General features: G+C 39.1%; 1 protein-coding gene across 4 annotated transcripts in view; it reads right to left on the bottom strand.

The window, feature by feature from the left end:
- Window positions 1-21,002, bottom strand: part of STXBP6 (syntaxin binding protein 6) — a 267,567-nt gene that overhangs the window by 168,919 nt on the left and 77,646 nt on the right. The gene's annotated exons all lie outside the window — the stretch shown is intronic.

The following is a 21,002-nucleotide window of genomic DNA, read 5'->3' as shown; positions in this document are numbered from 1 at the left end:
GGCAACTCTAAACTGTGGTGCTAGAATTCAAAATAATGGTTATCCTGTGGGGAAGTAGGTAGGATGACAAAGGGCTTCTGAGGAGCTGGTAATATTTGGTTTCTTGGTCTGGGTACTGGTTATATAGAAGCATTTCCTTTGTGAAAATTCATTGATTTATATACTTATAATCGGTATGCATTTCTGTATATAAGTATAAAGAAAATAAGAGATTAGCAATCAATTGTACTGTCTAGGCTTTATCTGGATTGTTCAGAATTGTACACACATATGTATGAGGTATGAGAAACATATACATATATTTTACAGTTCATTCATACTCTTACACTTTATTTGAATTTATATGTATGAGAGATAAATTTACATGGGGAAATTGGGGAAGTTGAACACTGTCTTGATCTTTGATGACATTAGGAGTTTGTTGTGACACTGGTAATTTGATTGTGTTTTTTAAAAGTCTCTGCTTTTAAACATATATATATATATATGAGAATATTAAAGCATGAAATGAGATGATTTACATCAAAAGAATTCAGTGAGGGGAAATGTGGATGGGAAATAAATGCAATATGACTGGCTAAGAGAATTAATTGTTGAAACTGGATAATGGTTATATGAGGATTTATTATACTATTTTCTCTACTGTAGCATATTTATAATTTTCCATAAAGATTTAAAAAATAACACTTAGAAAATCCCATTAAGACAAATAAGCTTATTTGAAACTTGTGGACCAAGTGGCCTATTTAAGTAAATGCACATAAATAGTTAATGCATGTCAGCATAAGCATAGATGTATTATATTCACCTATTAATAGCCCTGAATTTTTTCCCAAACCTTTCCTAAACTTCCATAAAATTCATACCTAATACTGTGTATAAACAAAAGCAAATGTGAAGGGTATTAAAATGAAACATTTTATATTGGTCTTTTTGGGTTATTCTAGACAAAATTAAGTTTCTGAAATGGCAAGATTGTAACTACTCATGCTCTCCAAGCAGCATTTTGTGCTCTGATTCATGAAAATTTAACCTCACCACCATAATGCAAATTGTCTTTAACATTATAACAGAATTTGGGGTTGAAAAGATTTTAAAGTATTGTCATTCAAGGAAAAAATAATCAATTAGGGACCAGACAAGTACCTCATCTCACTAAGCATTGATGGAAAAAGGTATGTTTTCCCTCTTGATTTGTTTGATGCTGTCAACAAATTTTGACAAACAAGCAAAACCAGAAAAGATGTGACTAAAGAGCATTCCAGCTCAGAGGGGGAAACCACATTACAAGGCTTCTAAGGATAAGCAGATATCCCCAAATGTACTTTATTTCATGTTTTTGTGAGCATATGGAAATGCTTAATATGCAGGCATGGTCCTGCTTGAATTTCTATTACATTTCTGCAGATAGTGAAAAGGTACGAATAGTACCTTGTATACCTCTATAGCATTCCTTTGTCTCTAAAGGCATGGGCCTTGTCTAAACTTCTAAAATCCTGAGTACTGGGAGCACAGAGTGTTACAGGGGAGAGGCCTATGGCTGTCATAGCAGATCACCACAAACTTAAAAACAGCAAGTTTATTCTCTTTACAGTGCTGGAGGCCAGAAGTCCAAAATCAAGGTGTCAGCAGGCCATGCTCTTACCAGAGGCTCTTGGGGAAAATCTGTCCCTTGCCCTATCCAGTCTCTGATGGCTGCCAACACCCCAGGATGCAGTGTCCACATCACCCCCTCTCTGCCTGTGTCTTCACATTGCCTTCTCCTCTGTGCATGTAGCATGTCTGATGCCCCTTTGCCTCTCCCTTACAAAGAAACCTGTGATGGCATTTAAGCCCCACCGGGATTAATCCAGGATAATCTCCTCACTTTGAGAAACTTAATTTAATTACATCTGCAAGGACCCTTTGTCCAAATAAGGTAAAATTCACAGTTCTGTGGCACGGGGACAGGGACATATCTTTGGGAGCCATTACTGGCCTACCCCAAAGTATTCACTCTTTGTTTGTTGCGCTGTAGTCACACTGGCTTTGTTTCTCAAGGTTGGCCTGGCTCTCTTCTGCCACAGGGAGTGAGTGTTTGCCTGAAGGTCCTGCTGTTCCCACACCCTTCCCAATACCCCTAGTAAACTCTTTTCCAACGATCACATTCCAGTTTATCATTCACTTCCTACTGAAGACATCAAGCTCTGCTCTGTGCTCTCCTTCATAGAAATCAACTCAGTATTTTATAGCTGATTATTTAACTTGTGGCTCTTTATGGGCTTAATTTATGGCCCATCTAATTGCTATAAAACAGTTGATCATGTTTATTTTTATCCACAGTAAGTTCCCAATAAATACTGAATGAATGAATTAAAAAAAAAACCAATGGAGGTGAATGGTGGCCATAAGGTTTAAACTCGCTGATACTAAGAGCAGAGCTCAGGATCTTCTCAAAATGGACATAGAGAAGAGTAAGGGCCTGAAGGATGGAGTGCACCACAGGTACTCGCTGCCATGTTCGGGCAGGGTGGCAGTATCAGTAGATGGGGCTGAAAGAAGAGAGTGAGCTCTCAGAGAGGTGCCAGTTCATAAGAATAAGGGGACAGGGAGCTGGCCACTGGCTCTCGCACAGAGAGCACTGCATTATCTGCTGTCGTATTTGATATAAACACTCTCACCTCTGCTAAGGAACGTCACAATATTTACATTACTTACTAATGTCTTTTCCTGGATGAATTGCTCTCAGCGGAGGCCTAAACAAGCACTGAGATCTGCATGTGAGCTGTCCCTGGCATGACCACAGGTATGGAATGGTGTGTGCGGGAACCAGGCAGTGAGAGGCCAAGTGGTGTCTGGGTCCCACAGTAATTTATGACAGGGGAGGATATGGATCATCTTTCCATAAGGTTACTGTAACCTTAACATGAGGTTACTGTAAGGCAGTGCAACAGTGGCACAAATATAAATGATCAAGTAATTCCTCCTTAGCTTCTGGTGACAGGGGAATATTATCTGAGGAGTGGGACCTAACCTGACACAGAAAGTAGCTTTAGGAAGCACTTGTGTCTATAGCATGGAGCTTAAGTGCTCAGGTGCTGGACACAGGAGGACCTGGTTTGAATCCCTGCTCCATTATTTATTGGCTCTGTGACATTAAGTAAGTTACTGAACCTCCCTACTCCTCTCTTTCCTCATCTGAGCAAAGCAGCTAAGCAGCAGACATTCCTCTCTAGGAGGGGTGGCACAGGATTCAATAAGATCACGCATGTAAGCTGCTTTTCCAGTAACTGGCATGTAATAAGAGTCTAATTAATGTTAGCTATTTGTATTATTGTTCCCATCTGAAAGTTCTTGTATGTTCAGCTACTGGTCTATAGAATTTAAGCTGAAGATGGCAGGAAGGGAGATCCTTAGCAAGGATGCCTAACTGGTCACCCTCTTCCAATTGGTGAAAGGGCTAGTGGGATGTCTCGTAAATAGATGTTAAACTGATCAACCTCCTGCAGGCTGCTGTCCCACTTGACCTGGGAATCCCATGTCCAATGCCAAAGCTTCTACAAGCAATGCATCCAAATTCTTCTGCTTTAGTTGCACAACAGCCATCCACCCTGCTGCAGCCTCTCCAACTTCATCACACTGGTGGAAGGAAGAGGCCTAAGGTTTATTATTTATCTCTGATCTGGTCCTTGGGGTCCTGGCTGCCTCCTTTGCTGATAAGGACAAACAGGTTGCAATGTGGGTGCCCCTGCCACTTGGGCATGATGCAGGGTGAACTGGTAGCATGGAACTCTTACCACCAGTAACAATCAGGAACATTCAAAGCCAAGTCGGTACAGTCAGACAGGAGTCACAGGCCTCACTGGAAGCAACCTGGGCATAAGGCCTGTGAAGAGCATTTGGTGTCTGTGGTAAGGAAGTGAGAGTGCTCCACCAGGCACAGCGTGGTTCAGCCTGCAGGTGGTTCAAGGAGCTGGCCCTGCTTCCTCGCCAGGCTGTTCTCCACAGACACCAGGGCTCCAAACCAACCTGGGGATGACAACCATAGTAGCAGCAGCTTCCATTCAACAGCACCTACTATGTGCTGGGAAATATACCAGATGCTTCACACATATAACCTCTAATCTTTACAACCACATCAAACCCCCAGCGTTATTGCTGAGGAAACCAAGGCATGAAGAAGGCAAGTGATTTGCCCAAGACCACACAACTTGTGTCGGTGCAAGATTCAAACCCAAGGCTGTTTGACTGCAAAGCCCAAATTCTTTTCCATGATATCATGCAGCTCCCAGCTATCGATCCCTGTGCATATCCAAAAGCATGGAGGGAGTTTAATTTCTAACTGACAAGCAATTGGGTAACTTAACATGAGGAAAACACTGCCTACTATGTATTTGGCATGTGGGGCAATGGACTTAAGGGAAAAAAAAAAACAACCATGGCATCTTTGAATAGACTGGAGTTGCACAGAAAAGAAGACCTCAGTCAGGAGTTGAAGACCAAGCTACAGGAGCTGGCACACTGACGGCAGAGTGCCTCATCCCTGCCTCCTAGATGACCTGGGAGCAAGATCAGTCAAGGTATGACCAAAATGCTACAGACGAGTTCTCAGTTGCAGGTTTTGGCTTTTAAAGCTTTTAATGGTAGAAGAATGAAGGACATTACTTTGCATAAAGGTGAACATGGAGAAAATGAAATGATAAACCAGAAATTGGTTGTCAGGAGTTTCTTTTATATCCTTAAAATATGTTATCAAACTGCAAGGAATTCAAGCTCATTGGGAACTAGACGCACAGCTTAAAGCCATCCCTGTGCACAGACTTGTCAAAGCTGCCTGCCGCCTGCTGGGGTTGGAGGCTCTCCACCCAAACAAAGACACTTCTCTGAAGAAGAAAATGAAAATGAACAGTACATTAGCTGAAAAACAAAAAACTTTACTAATTGAGCAGGCATCTGTGTGTTTTGTTTTTGTAACACGCTGATTGACCATGCCTTCAAAACAACATGCTGGCACTTAGCTCTCAAGAGGTCCAGCACCTGTGCTGAGGCCAGGGCTATGCCCTTTGGATTGTCAACAGATAACAGAGCCATAAAGCACCAGGTGAGGTTCCCACTGTTTTTCCCTGACCTTAAGCTCTGTCCACATTCTGTATGTTCTCAGGGCTTCTAAAATCTCTCAGGACCGAGGGTCATTTGCATGCTTCTGAACTCCCCCCCACACAATATGCTTGGCAAGCTGTCAACTAGCATTTACGGAGATCTATGTGGTGCCAGGCTTTCTGCAGGTGGCCTTATTTAATTTCTATACCAAGACTATGAGGTATGAGCTGTCCCTGTTGTCTAGGTGAGGAAAGTGGCTCACAGAGGTTAAGTGCGTTCTATGGCCGCAACTAGAAAGCGATATGGCTGAGGTCTGAAGAGAGGTGTGTCACTCCAGCTGTGCTTGTCCCCTATATCAAAACCTTTCAGCGTATTTAGTGACATAAAGACATATCCAGCCTCCTTGCTTTCAACTGAAATGCTGCTGGCTTGTCACTCATTTGCTCTTCAGAAAAGATGGATAATTTCCATCTTTGGAATGAATAATTTCATAAAAGCCAATAGGGCAGTGACAGAACTTGTGATCAGCTTCTTAATGTGTGTCAAGCTCCTTGGACTAGAAAGCCCTTTGGCCCCTCCACAAAATTTCAATTCTTGTTGGAGGAATGTGCAAAGTCATTGGCTGCTTTTCTAAGTTCAGGCTGCAACATATGATGACTCTTACTCCTTGTTACCAACAGGAGGATGCTTTCAAATCTCAGATAAGGATGATGAAGAAACTAACATTTATTAAGAATTTATTGCTGGGCATAGAAGCTACAGGGCATAAATATGCAAAGAAATAAAAAGCTAACCATTTCAAACAATAAGGCTTCTCTCTCACTTACCAACTTTACATTTCCCTGTATGGCCCCGGAAGATGACTGGTTAGCCAGAGACGGGTAAGATTCCTCAAGGGAGGAACAACCTAAGACAGGCACAGTCGCAGGGGGGTCATCAGGTGAGAAATTGGGGATCAACAGAGGTGAGGCTTAGAACCTCACCCCCCCTGTTCTGAGAGAAATCTTCTGCATACGTGGATGTTTTATTGCCCTTGTCTAGCTTGGATTAACACATAGTCTACAGGCACACACCTGATCATCTACATTTGATCTCTTACAACACTAACCTATGTTTTCTACCTTTATCTTGTATCTACCTACCACTTCAGCATTTTATTAAAAATAATAATAATAAAGAGAGAAATGTGGTATCCACATATAAATCAAGTATAAAAACCAAATGCGTATTCATATTTGAACTGACTGTTTGTAGTTCATAATGCATGAGCAAAACCGAAAGTTTCTGTGATGACTGCCCTTGTACTGTTCACTATGTAACTTATTCATTATGTAAGAATTTGTTCTCCATGTAAGAACTTGTTTGTTATGCCTCAGAAGATTGGAGACTGACGAAAATTAGGCTTGGGGTGGATTAATGATTGTTCATTGAGCATTGACTCCCCTATACAGAATTTTATTGTTGTTAACAACCATTTGATCAATAAATATGAGAGATGCCCTCACAAAAAAAAAAACAAAAAAAACGGGACAGACTTCCAATGGTAAAATAAATAAGTAACCGGGATGTAATGTATAGCATAAGGAATATAGTCAAGATATTGTAACAGCTTGGTAGGGTGATAGCTGGAACCTAGAATTATGTATATAAATGTTTTATCACTGTGTTGTACACTTGAAACTAATGTAATGTAATGTAATACTGTGCGTCAACTACCCTTCAATAAAAAATAATTATCTAAAAAAAAAAAAAAGAATTTATTATATTCTGGGGCCAAGTGAGGCAGTTTATGTGTATCTTTTCATATGGTTTTTAAAGTCCTCACAATAGTCCTCCAAGACATTTTTTACTGTCATTTTATAAGTGGAAACTAAGGCTCAGGAAGACCAAATGACTTAAGTTACATAGATTACACAACTAGTCAGAACTAAGATTCAAATCAGTCTCCAAAACTTTTGCCCTAAAGCAGTTACTTCTGATCACTTTGATCTTGGAAATGGGAGAAACATGAAATATGCACACAGCAATCACTTGATTAGCACTTCTAGGCCATTGGTTTTCCCCACTCAATACTCCATGCCTGATAAAAGAAGACCTCATATCAGAAGGGTTTCTGCAAGTTTTCACTAATATTATATGCCTGACTTGTCAGCCTACACAAAGAACTCTTTTCCATTTAAGACCCATTAGAAACTTAGGAAAATGATGCTCTATAGAGCATCTCTCATAAAAGCAAAACTTGAAAGTTAATCGGAACCAATCTGGTTAGGCTAAGATTAGAGTAATCCAACTCACAAATTCAAGTAAATTATTCCAATCCATACCTCATTTTTAATACCACACAGGCTAAAGTACTTATGATACTAACTACAGTGCTGAGTGACAAATTCTGTGCCTCAAAGACTAAGTACCACCATCATATTATTACATCTAGGCAAAAATTAAACTGGTCATGGGGAAATTCAAACTCATTTCTGCAAAATTCTCCCCTTGCTTATGACCTACAAGACATTTCCAGTCTGACTCAAAGAGCCCATTTTCTGGGGAAGAAGATTCCTTTTTCCCTCTGACTTCAAATCACAGAGCTGTACTGTAGCTCAAAATAAAATTAGCTTTGGAAGGAAGCAAGTTTGAAATATTATGTAGAAACTCTTGGCAACAAGATCCTTATCACATCACAGTCTTAAAACCACAGAATTTTATCTGGAAGGCTGGCTAACAGTGATTTTAAAAGAAACAACACAAACACACTTTTTGCAGCTGAAGGAGGTATTTATAATTCTAAGTGCCCCTGCTTAGCAAGTCGATTTATGAAAATGAGTGATGCAAGCCTCCCTAGTGTCAAGTTGCATTTTTTACTGCAACACTCTTTGTTAAAATGCAAAACTAACAGCCGCCAAATTAACTGAAATCAGAGTCCATTTAACAGGCTGTCCTCTAAAAGTCAAGGTAAAAACTGTCACCATACAAAAAGGTTCTAAGCAAGAGTCCTTAAGTATCAACACTGAACAAATTAATGCTTCCAACAGATACATAAGGATATAAGCACATGGGAAAATGATCAAAACAGGACGCTCAGATGTTTATCACACTGTGTCTGTCAACCCAGATACAATTATCTGAGGAGGTATAAAATGGGTGATAGTCATTGCTAAGTAAATGCTTTCAGCATCACTTCTACCACCACCACCACTGGCTTCAGAGAGGTTGCCACTTTTTGCAAATACAAATGCCTTCAGGAAGGTATTCAAATTATCTATCAGTTTTTAGAAGTTTTTCTAAACTATATTACTCCTCTCCTAACATCTCAGATCAGTCACTCTGGAACTACTATTTAAAAAAAAACTATTAAGTTTAAAACTATAACTTGTTAAAAAAAAACACCATTTAAAAACTTGGTAAGGGATGATAAGGACTGATTTCAGAATGAGAGAATAGTGGCCCACAAAGATGAGCTGCAAAAAGAGGCTGTGGGAAGCCATGTGTATTAGTAGCTCATAGTAGTTGGACAGGACACCTGAAGTGAGGAGCATTATGGAAAGGGGGAGCAGAGGGTGAAGACAATCTTTGAAATACTCACAGAAAATTACATCTAACCTCTGAACTATGTTATTGCTGAAAACAAAAGTGATATTCTTAATAGGTCCAAACTCTATGGAAAGAAAGTACTGTGATTTATGTTTATTTTTATGTAAGATGTGACATATCTGAATGTCTTTTGGAGACCTAGTATTTGTATTCAGCTTATAAATTTTCTTTCCCAAAGAGGTTGGTGCAGCTGTGCTACAGTAAATGATCCATGTAACTCATATATGAAGTATAACAACTGACAAATAAAGACAAGTAATTATGTACAAAAAAGGAAATGTACAAGCTAAAACAGAATTGCTCATACGAGAACCAATTCTGTGCCATATCAGCAAAGAATGAGGCTCTCCTGGATGAATCAATAAATGCCAGGTCCAAAAAGGAAATGTAGGTTTCTCTTTTTTAAACAATACAAACGGCCAAGAAGCTTCAGAACTAAATAAACCAGTCCTGACCTCATGATAGTGTACTAAAAGCAAAATCATAGATGTTTACATCCAGTCCTAATCAAACCTAATAATAAAACTGAAACAAATGAGCAGTCTCAGCCAGATTTTAGGTTCCAAAAGGAGAGCCATTATATGCAATTACCAAGTGCTAGGCACTGTGATAGGCCCCTCACCTGTGTTAGGATTCCTAGTTTGTATAGCAGCTGGCTCTCTTCCTTCCAGAAAGCCATAGAATCACAGGAGGCAGGCTGGGGTTTGGGGCTGGGGCTGAGTCCAAAGGGCAGTTAGATGCTCACTACTTTGGGTAACCAACTCTAAAAGCCAGAGATTTTATGACAGTAGATTACAGTCTACTGGCCAGCAGTTATTACTATAGCAAAGGCTTCCATTCCCCCAGACTCTAGCTGGGGCTCTCCAACCATTTTTGACTATGCATCTCCTCAATAAAGTTTATGGGCATTAACTGCAATACATGTGTATTTGTAAATTATATACTTAGACCACTGGTCTAAATTATTATGGCAATTATAAAGTATACATGAAACATAAATTAGAGAATAATTATATTTTAAGCAGAAATCCTATTATTTTCTTCTCTTAACCCAATGGATCAGGTGGTACACCACATTTAGAGACAATGGCATTTTGGCATTTTCCCTCCAAAATACTCTCACTGGGCACTGTCTACTTAGAGGGTCCCCAAGCTCAAAAGAAGTGAGAGAGAAGTGGGATATGCCTGCCCACCTGTCCTTTATGCTGAACCCCTGCCCAGGTACACCCAAGCCCTGGAAGACACACAGCCACTTCCTTGATCAGCAGCCAACAGGCTCTTCCAGGAGTGAGTGATAGTAATGGCTCCCACATCCTGATGTGTAAAGTAAAGACAAAGGCATGGAGATAATACCCTCATATTCAGCTTAGCCGCAAATCCCTGCTCTTTCTCATCTAACCCTGCTTCACTCAGAGTCACTTCCAAGGCCAAAAACCAAACTGGCAAGATCTGAGATGTTTCTTTCCTTCTTTTGCCTGACTATACTGGTTCTGGGATGTCAGGCAACCATTCAACCCCTCTGGGCCTCATTTTTTCACATAAACATTGGTGTTTAAGAAAGATTAAATATAGAAATAAAATATATATTTTAGATACAGCAATCTAGAGTTCTAAAAGAAAATTCCCAAGAAGTTAATTTCCCTCACTTTGCTCTGTAGGTCCAAATATTAAATCTGGTACATGTCAGATGTGAATCATTAAATGCACTGGCCTAGAATAAAAGGCATGCATACAGTTGACATTTACCAATTTTCTCATCCCTCAACTAACAAGACAATAGGAGACACCTAATGAATTTGTAAGTGAACTAGACCAAAAAGATGAAGTGAAGAGCTGCCTCTTTTAGGGAGCATCAGGGGCTGACTCCAGGTAAGACTCATACATTATTCCTCCCCCCTGCAAACACACACCTATCTATACACACACACACACTCCTGCAAATGCATATGGAAATCAAATAATGCTGTGATCCTAAAGGGAGCTGGCATCATATGTATCTCAAAGAGAACTTGATCTAGAACTATGTTAAATATCATGTGGATGGTTAGACATTTGTTAAGCTCACAAAATACAATAGGATATTTGACTTTTAAGGAGTTCCGGCAGACATGGGTTTTAAAATTACTCCATGGCAGAGGCCAAAGCATTGAGGGTTCCAGCCTCGTCCTACCACTTGCTGGAAGTGTGGACATTTCCTCTAACAAGTTCTCTGTGTGCTTCTCAACTTCCTCATGTGTAAGATGGATATACACATATTTTTAAATGCAAGACCAGGTTCCTTATCTTTCACAGTGAAAACTGGAAGACCAAGATACCCAGCAATAGAAAGTTAAATAAACAATGGTACTCAAGAGGCCATTAAAATGATCTTTGTAAAGAGTATATAATAAAAACTTTTGTTACCATGTTAAATGAAAAGGACAAATTTGTACATAGATTATAAAGGGAAGGAATATTAAAAAACATGAACCTGAAAAGCCAAAGTCTTGATTTTTACATGGTTCTTTCCACTTCTTTGTTTTTTTCTTGTGAAACTTAGTATGTTTTTGATAAAGAACATATATATGTTTATAAGGAAAAGTATTACTTAGAACTTCACTATCCAAAATCACAGTCAACTCTTACCTAACCCCAAGATTGAAAGGATTGTGGCCGGAGGAAATAATTGTGTAACTAGTGTTAACTCTTATCAGCTGGAAAATCAAAGAGGCAACTCTCAATTCTATTGTTTCCTTTTATAAAAATGGAAACTTATGTCTCAAGGAATCAAGGCAGGTTACTGTCTTGCCATCTCAAATCTACTTGCTAAGCCCCTGTAGGCTTCTGTGAGCAGTATAATTTGTGAAACTTGTACATAAACATCAAAATGCAGCTGGGCATGAGGTCTACAGCCTCAGCCACATGGGATCCACATGCAGTGGATGAAAATTAATTTGTGTTAAGAGGGTATGTGTCAGGGGATGAGTATGAAAAACCTCAGAAAGGCTTTTAATAAATACAGAGTTTCATTTCCCCCTTAAAAGCCCTCTTTAAGGAAATGTAGAACCAAAATGATTCCTGTGAGAAAAGAGCATTCAGGGGAAGTTCTGGTATTTTCAGTGCCCATTAAATGGTCATTTATTCCTCCAAAATATGAACTCTTTCTTTAGAAGAAACGTGCAAGTACTTCAAAATTTTGAGGTAATAGCTTCCCACTATAGGTTACAATGGAAGCATTTATAAGTGCTCATTTTGGATGGTTCTAAAAGTCTGAATAAATCAGGGAAATCTGCATTTTCTTCTTGGTAACTTGGACTGTTGGGTACAATAAACAGTTCTGCTCAGTAACCTGATGAATTTGAAGGGAATTAAAAGACCACCTGGCAGTACCTTATTGTAACAGCAAATTAAAAAAAAAAAAAAAAAGAGCTAAACCAAGTTCCAGTGGGTCTAACCCAGAGCGAATATGTGAGCTCCCAGCCCAGGGCTCCAACCCAGAAAGCAAGCCTGAGCTGGGCTCAGTGGCAGCAGGCTTTCGCCTGACTGCCCCAGAGCACATTGTCCATTCTGCACAGAGACAGAGAGGCACACGCCCAGCCCTGCTCTCTAGGGGCTGGCTAGCTGGGCAGGCACAGAAGGCAAACTGACAAACACAGCCCACCAAGGCTAAGTGCTGTTGTGGGGGCCAGAGGAGATGTGCTCCAGTTCAGAGCATGGCCACTACTGGTCATCTGTTCTTCAGAGTATGGGGCAATCTGGCAACTTCTTTGTCCTTGTGGCTATTTGTAGTTCCTTCTGGAAAATTCTGCATATGGTTTAGCTGGACTGCCACTGGGATGGAAATATTGCTCTTCATATTTGCTCTCTCTCTCTCTTTCTCTCTCAAGGAAGGGTAACAGGAAAGGGCTGGGCAAACAAGAACCTGATCTGCGCTGAAAAGCTGGGTCCACAGGCATTTGTACCAGCCCCTCCCACTTCTGCTGTTTGCTTAACAGTGTACTTAGTTGACCCCTGAGATGTTTTGTTTTATTTTGTTTCAATTTTTCTTTTGATCCAGTGAGGATAGGTGTCGGAAAATAAATCTCCCATTTCAGGAACAGGAGCTTCATCAGCTAAGCCAGTTCTAAATCCCCATAAAGTTGTATAAAGAGGCCTAAACACAGTGACTTCAGTATCCAATATACCCAGCAATGGGCAAGCACTCAGGAAATCAGACTGGAAGTCTTTAAACTCTCAGAAACAGAACAGCAGTATGATGCTCTCTAGTATTCTAGTTTGGCTGGGGGGCCATGGTGATAATTTTAGAACAGAGAGAATTAAAAAAAGCTTGACTTAGAAACTGCAGGAGAGAATGACCTAAGATCTGGCAGGGGTGGGACACAGAGGGGAGGGGCAAGCCAACTTCAGAGGGAAAGGGATGCAGTGTGGAAGGTGAGGGAGGAAACCCCCAAGGCAAACCTGGGCTTCCTGTGATTTTTGTTTCATATGACATGGGTCACAGAAAGCTGTCACAGATATATGTTAGCATATTTTATAAAAACTGCAGATGAATTGTTTTTATGTGGCAAGAACCAGCAGACGTACCATTTAATGACAAGAAAGCCATGTTGCTCTTAAAGCTGAGGACTTTCCATGTATCACATCTTATACACACATATATAGTTCAATTAATCTTCAAAAAGCCCTTGGAATATACACATTATTTCCATTTTATAGATGAGAAAACTAGAGCTCAAAGACACTTCAGAACTAATACAGCGAGTGTTTTACACTCAATCAGGCTCATGCCTAAGCCTGTGTTCTGTATAGCTGGACTGGGAGAACAATCCTTGGTTAGGTAGAGACTCGTGGTTTCCCCGAGTACCTCTCACTACAACTTACCGACAAATGAAACTCTGATGATGTGCTTGCAATACAACAGCAAAGAGCACTGACTCCTAAAAGTGGGAATTTAGAAAGTCATCATCCAATAAAGACAGCATGTGGATTAAAACCCTGCCTTCTCCCTCACCACCACTTGCTCTACCTTTGCAATTAGTCAAAACTAATCAAAATGAACATAAGTAAATCAGCTGTGAGATTTCTGTTCTTAACAGTGGGTGGTGTGGTGGGAGAGCACACAGATGGAGTTTCCTTTTTAAATGAAATGTTTTGGCACTATGCTCTGTTAAGAGTTTTCCCTTGTTTCCATCTGGTTTTAGTATTGGAACACACACATGAGAGAATGGAAAAAGAAAACTGTTGGCATGCTAAACCACTAGAAAAGCTGCAGTGGTTGACAGCATATCCTCTAAATCCTTGGAGATTAAAACTCTGTGCTCAGGGGATGTTAGTCACATTGTTTTTAGGAAAGAGTATAGTTCTGTTTTTCAGGTCTAGCCCTGCTCTGGAAAAAAAAAATTTTTTTTAAGAGTGCATGTTCTGGAGTGGGATGGACTTAAATGTGAGTCTTAGCTCTGTCACCATCTCACCACATGACTCTGGATAGTGTACTTCTCTTTCAGCCTCGCTGTTTCATCTATAAAGTGGCAACAGAAGATTAAATAATACCTGTGAGGTGCTTAGTTACCTATTTTTGGACTCTCCATTCACAAGGCTTTAGAAAAAAACAAATATTATTCCCACCAGTTTTTACAGGAAGAGGTCTGGAACCACCAAGGAGACTAAAAAAATTTAAAGGCACCTACTTTTTTTCTATTTATACAACTTAACAAGTTCATATATAGCAGCGTCCCTGCCAGGAGCCTCTCAGAATTTCCCTGGGTAATTCATTTTTTCTAAGAGTCAAATGCATCTGCTGACACTATCATTCTAATATATGGCTTTCTTAATAGTCCAGTTATTGGTCTTGAAGATCATCGCCATCCAGCCAAAATCAGCCAAGGCCTAAACCCATAGGAAAATGGAGTAATAATGCCAAGGCATGATTTTCACAGTTGTGTAAGGAGGGTAAGAAAAGATGTCTGGGAACTCCTCTCCTTTCTCTATTATAGTTATAACATAACTATTATGCCTGGGAGAGGGGGTGGGAGAAAGGGGAGGGGAGTGGGAGGTAGAAGGGAAGAGTGGTGGAGGAGGAGGGAGAGGGAGGGACAGAGGAAAGCACAGTGGCTAGTGGGATATAGGCCTAGAATCAAAGTACCTGGGTTCAAATCCCTGTTTTGTAACTCACAAGCTGATGATCTTGGGCATGCCAGTTTACTCTTGTATGTTCAAAATGAGGAAAATACTGTTATCTACATTGTTTTAATCATTAAATGAGTTAATATATAAATAAAAGAGGGCATAGAACCCTGCCTGATATAGGAACTCAATAAATACCATTATTGCTATTATTATTACTGTCATGAATTCAAAGGTGGGCTGGTGCCACCCTAGCCCTATGGAGCACTAAATCATGGATGGGTACATGGCAGATGCTACCCTGATGGTCATTTATAAATGACACTTGTGAGAAAATCTACTGGGCCAGAAAACATTTCAGAAGAACACCCTCTCTTTACTTTTAACTCTATCTAACCAAGGATTGTTGTTGTTACAAAAGTTTTAATAAAATTTGCCTTACACATATCACAAAGAGGCCAAATTCTCAATATCAAGTACAACAGAGATACTACATTTTTATTAAATAAAAGAGGATATAGTAAGACTCATATAATCAAGGCACTGGAAATAACTTTTTTATTGCACTGTCTTTGAGAGCTACTTAAAGTTTTATGGCTGGATTTACATATCAAATATCTGTAATAAAGAGATAAAAGGCTTGCCCTGATATACATTCTAAGTGTAGGAGAGTCAACTAATCAATAGCCTCATAAATGAGATAGGAAGGCACAGTGTAGGTCAAAGCTATTCAATGTCTCTATCAATTTTTGAAGAGTTAGGGAGAAAATTGCCCTTTAAAATACGGCCTCTCTATGCCACACCCCTTCTGGACCTAAGAAGAAATGACGTGCTATGGCATCATGAGCATGGCCACTGGGGACACAAGGACTGGGTAGATTTCCTAGTCTTTCACTTCCAAAATGGTAACTCATGACCTTTCTGATGAACAACAGTTCCTTCACCTGTGAAATAAAGAGCATACCACCTGACAGGGATGTTGTGAAGATTAACTAGAATTAAAACAATGTAACATACACAAGAAGAATGATGTTAATTTTCTTCTACATATTTTTCTGGAAGATTCATATTTTCAGCAGTACTTACTCCTTTTATAATAAATAGTAATATATATCATTACTGTAGTAGTTTTGTATGTCTTCTTTTATTGCTAATTCCCTTGTACATCTCTGAGTTCAGTATGGATTTCTTCACTTTTCCTGTATAAAAACTCTTGGAAAGTCAACCCATTACTCTTGAATAAACCATTTCAATCAAGTCAAATTTCACCTGCCTTTTATTCTTCCCTTCTCCCTGTTTCAGTGTTTAGATTTGAGATGAGAGCCAGTCTGAATTAGGAAGTGGATTAAAAGAATATTTTTCCATGTCAGATCAATAACAATTAACTTTACTTACCCCAAGTCTAATAATAACTCTAGGGAACATGGAAGTCCCATGGAAAGAATCCTCACCTGATCCTAACCTACTTGCCCACTGTGCACCTGTGATTATGTAATACTTAGCCTGCGCAGACACATGAGTACATACTTGTTGGTAATAAGCCATTATTGCCTGTGTTTTTATAAAAAGAGTTCTGCCTGGTGCTAAGAGTGGAGAGAGCAGAGGCTGGAGGTGAGAGCAGAGGCTGGAGGTGAGAGCAGAGGCTGGAGCAGAGGCAGTACCTGAAACTGGACTTGCTCCTTGCAGACTGTCCTGGAGGCAGACAGGATTCTAGCACTTGACCTACTGCCATAAGAATAAAGCTTGATATAAGCCCCTTTTTACCCACAACATTTCATTGTCATTTCTCGATCTCACTGAATCCACAGTGAACTTGCCCGGAGCTGAAGCCCCCCTTTGGCCCAGAGCTACAACAATCTTTAAAGAATGTTCTCAAACCTTCATAAATGTTTTAGGTGTCCATTTGGATTATTAACAACCTGAATTTCTCTCTACATGATATGTATGGAGTAAGAATAAGATTTGGTATAAAAATTTCAGTGAACTTCAGAATCCTAAAACCTCACAGCCCAAAGAAACCTTTGACCTTGCCAATGGAACACACTGAAGCCCAGAAACATTCAGAGGTTTGACCATGGCCAGTCAACAAGAAAAAGACAAAGTATTCTTTTGATAGAACTGAGTCCCCAGATTATATTGTCATGTCAAGTATACCAACAAGACAACCCAGATCTTGACTCCCTAAGATAGTGACACTTCTTAACTTTAGCTTCAGTATCTCTTGCATAACATTTTCAAAGCACAGGTAAGTTTCTCCACTACCCCTGATGCTACATTAGGAGGACCGAGGTGGAACATGGCTATCTGTATTTTGGAGAGTTGTGAGGTTATTCTAAGGAACACCTAGGACTGGCTACCACCAAGATAAGGAACAGTATTGACAGATTCCAGGCTCCTAACCCACCTCATTGCCTCCCATGGGATCCATTTACATCCATAATTTCAGTAAAGAGCATTCAGAACTTTTTTTAAAACAAGAATATTTTGCTCTCTACAAATCTAAAATCATTTTGAAAACATTTAAGATTTTTTATTTCAACAAAATATGTAAAAGAATGTATTAATCTCAAGAACTAAAGTCTCTTCATGCTCCTTCTATGGGAACAATGAGTAGTAGTCAAGGAAAGATTCTTATCCATTTACAAAAATGGTCACAGAGGATAGCATTATACATTATGCATACTGAATTCAAATAGGATCAGGAAAAACATTTTAAACATGAAATTATGGAATGTTCAGTGGGTAACTGGACTCTAATAAATGGATTTCAAACTACTTAACATGTTTAGTTTTATGGACCCAAATACCAAAGGGAGGCGACCAACTGTAGAAACTGTTGTGGGTAGGGCTTGCTTAGTACTTTGAATAACTTAACAATTCTAAGTCTAAACTATAATCAAAATATGTAGTAAGCCATAAATTTAAACAGCGTCTTGTGTTTCAGCACAATAGATACTGTATCTATACTCAGCAATGTGTCAGGTGCCATAAGGTACTTTCAACACACAGATCATATAGATGGAAGCTAGATTTACATGACACACAGCTGCTTCTGTCTTCAAAAAGGCCATCTAGGATAACTTCTCAGGTAAAGGACAGGTCTAGTTTCTGATTACCTTACACAGCAGACTGAGATAAGTTTAGTAAATTCTTATGATCATTTCAGTAGTGGCTATGTAAAGACGTTTTAAAAAATCGATCTTATTAAGAGGTTTTGCATATAATAATGTGAAGTTTGTGAAAAATGTATATACTCAAGTAACCACCATTACAATCAACATATAGAACACTTACACCATTGCAAATAATTCCCTCATCCCCCTTTGCAATCAATCCTCAATCCCACATTGTCAACCACCAATGGGCTTTCTGTCACTGTAGCTTAAATTTAGTCCATTCTAAAATTTCATGTAAGTAGAATCATACAGCATGCAGTCTTTTCTGTTTTTTCGTTTTTTCAACACAATTTAAGGCTTTTGAGATTCATCTATGTTGTTCCATGTATTGGTAACTAATTTCTTAGGGTAGTATTTCACTTCATGGATATAAAAGAACTTGGTTATTCACTCCCATGTAGATGGACATTTGAGTTCTGATTACTGGTTATTATAATAATACAGTTATGAACCTCTATGTACTTGTCTTTATGGGGACATATATTTTAATTTTTCTTATGTAAATGCCTAGGAACAGAGTTTGAGTCATAAGTGCCTGTCTGACTTAATAAAAAACTGCCAAATTGTTTACCAAAGCAGTTGTATCATTTTTACATTCTCACCTGCAAAGTATGAGTGCTCAAATTGTTCCACATGCTTTCTCACACAGTGTTTTTTTTTTTTTTAATTTTAGCCATTGCTGAAAAGAGAAAGTAGGCAAAGCAGAAAGTGCTTTAAGAATGCTAATCAGCAGAAGCTTGTCAGTACATAAGTTTGCACACCATTCAAGAAGCCTTTCAGGAAGTCCAATGAGAAACACTCACATTCTATCCCAAGACTCTATGAATGAACTCAAGAGATTATTTCTCTCCTTACACAATTATAGCTAAATAACCCAAGAAAAGTCATCTTATTTCCCCTGCTTCAGCATGATTTGGGATTCCTCTGGAAGAGATACAATCTACTCTGAAAACAATAAGTCTTATGATTACAGGCCTCAATTCTCTCAGATTATAAATTTGGCCAGACATGGTATGTGTGGGGGAATTCACAAAAAGAAATATTAGTCAAAGACATTGGGTATATAAGGCACCCATGCTGACATGCATATGTTGGCAAGCTTAAAAGCTCTGCTGTTCTTTCCTTTAAAACAATTAACGCTTTGTGTTGTTTGAAAATGGTTAAATATTATTTGCAGACATGCCCTAATTCAGACAAATTTTGCCAGTTCATACTGGATAGTGGTTTTCATCAGCTGAACCACAACAGTTGAAGAGCTTGACTTCCCAGAAAGTATAGGTGGATCACACTAATAGCAGGAAGGAGCCTGTCATTCCAGGGCTCTGCTTTTACTTCACAGCCCTCTGTGTGAGTTGAACTATGGAGAGGTCATCCTTAGATTGAAGAGCAGTGAAGAAGAAACACAAATTCCAGTTTAGCCTTTTAATGAAGCTTCCATTCCCTCTCCTGTAATGCTCTCTGCACCTACACCCACTCTTTTCAGTGAGGTCAGAGAGGCCCTACTTTTCTAGCAGCTCCAGGCTCTCTCAGCCATGCTCTTCACACATGATTTCAGATCCCTATATTTTTCCTTTAAATCTTCCCACAGTCAATAAATGTTTATTTTAGTGGGTAATAATGTCTACTGCTCCCTCCTCCAAACAAGCTTCATGAGTTTTTCTCAGAACTGTGCCTGCAGCACTTAGAGTGCTCAACACATAAAAAAGTACATACAGAGTAATTAATTACATACTTGTTAATTAAAATATTGCCTTATTGGAGATGTGATTGATATGCCTCTAAGTTTCATATAGGTTGGAAAATAAAAGTGACTGCTTCTTTCTCAATTATAAGACAAATAAAACTCCAAGAAACTTGGGTGTCAAAGTTACCTGGCCTTTTTTTCCTGCCCCAATTTCCATGAAACCATCTACTTAAATGTCAGATCTACTTTATTAGCCTATCCTCTCAAAATACAAAGCCATGAAAAGGATGAAGTCTTTCAGAATAAGATATTTTCCTCTGCTAGAGTGCAACAAAAAAGCAATTCTCATAGTTTCAAGCTTTAATCCTAAAGGTCGTGGTAATTAGTAGAGAAAATGCAGTTACCTCATAAGCCTGAGGTCACTATCTCCTGTGGCAAGGGTAATGGTTGTGCTGTGCCACTGTGGCGAAACGGAGTCCCCCATATCATTCTTGCAGACTTCAAGATCAGAGCTAGGCTGACTATGTAAACAAAACCACCCGCTTTCTCAGTTGTAGGTGTACAATAGGCAAAACTCTAGGCTAAAGTCTAGATTATCCACCTTTTCTTCAACTATCTGTCTTCAAAAAATCTCAATGAAACACTGAGAGTCTACAACCTAATAAAGTTAGAATCACTATATGTCCATGCTCAGCCCCTGTTCAGCCCAGCCTAAAAGTTATTGTAATGCATTCTAGACATTATTGGTACAAGCAAAAACTCTAGAACCTAAATTTAAGAATACAAAAAATGCTTAAGACTTGATCTCATCAACAAAGTACTAGGATGGTATTAGGACAGGTTACTTCTTTCTTTGACTTAGTCCTTAGGAATTAACTGAGCTCTTATTATGTGCCAAGAACCAACCAGCACACTAAAGACAGGCAAATGTTCTCTGACAATAACTCAATTTTATTAACCTACTCCTTATTTAGAATAAAGAGAAGCCAGTATTTCAAGGTCAATTCTTTCACTCAATTAAATAGAAGCTTTCATGTAACCATTGAAAAGGCATTCTTATCAAAGGGCATTGTTCTTCCTGGAAAAAAAAAAGTACTTATACACTGCAATAAATTTTGATTTACTCAAATGATCAGAGGCTTAATTTTTTTCAAAGGCTAAAAAAGGGTCCAGAAATAAATTTTGTTTCCCAGCCATAATTGAAGGAAATAAAAAAAGATGAATTAAGGTAAGATTCTTCCACTGCCCAGTTACATTATCAGAAATATTACAAATAACCCACGTGTTCAGATTGGCATCACCATAACTCCATGGAAAACTTATCTAAAATTTTATCTAAAAAAATTTGATATGAATCCACAGTAAACCCCACA

Source organism: Manis pentadactyla, chromosome 11 (assembly GCF_030020395.1).
Source record: "Manis pentadactyla isolate mManPen7 chromosome 11, mManPen7.hap1, whole genome shotgun sequence".
Taxonomy (NCBI): Eukaryota; Metazoa; Chordata; class Mammalia; order Pholidota; family Manidae; genus Manis; species Manis pentadactyla.
Note: the sequence above shows the minus strand (reverse complement) of the source record. Positions and strands in the feature narration are given on the sequence as shown.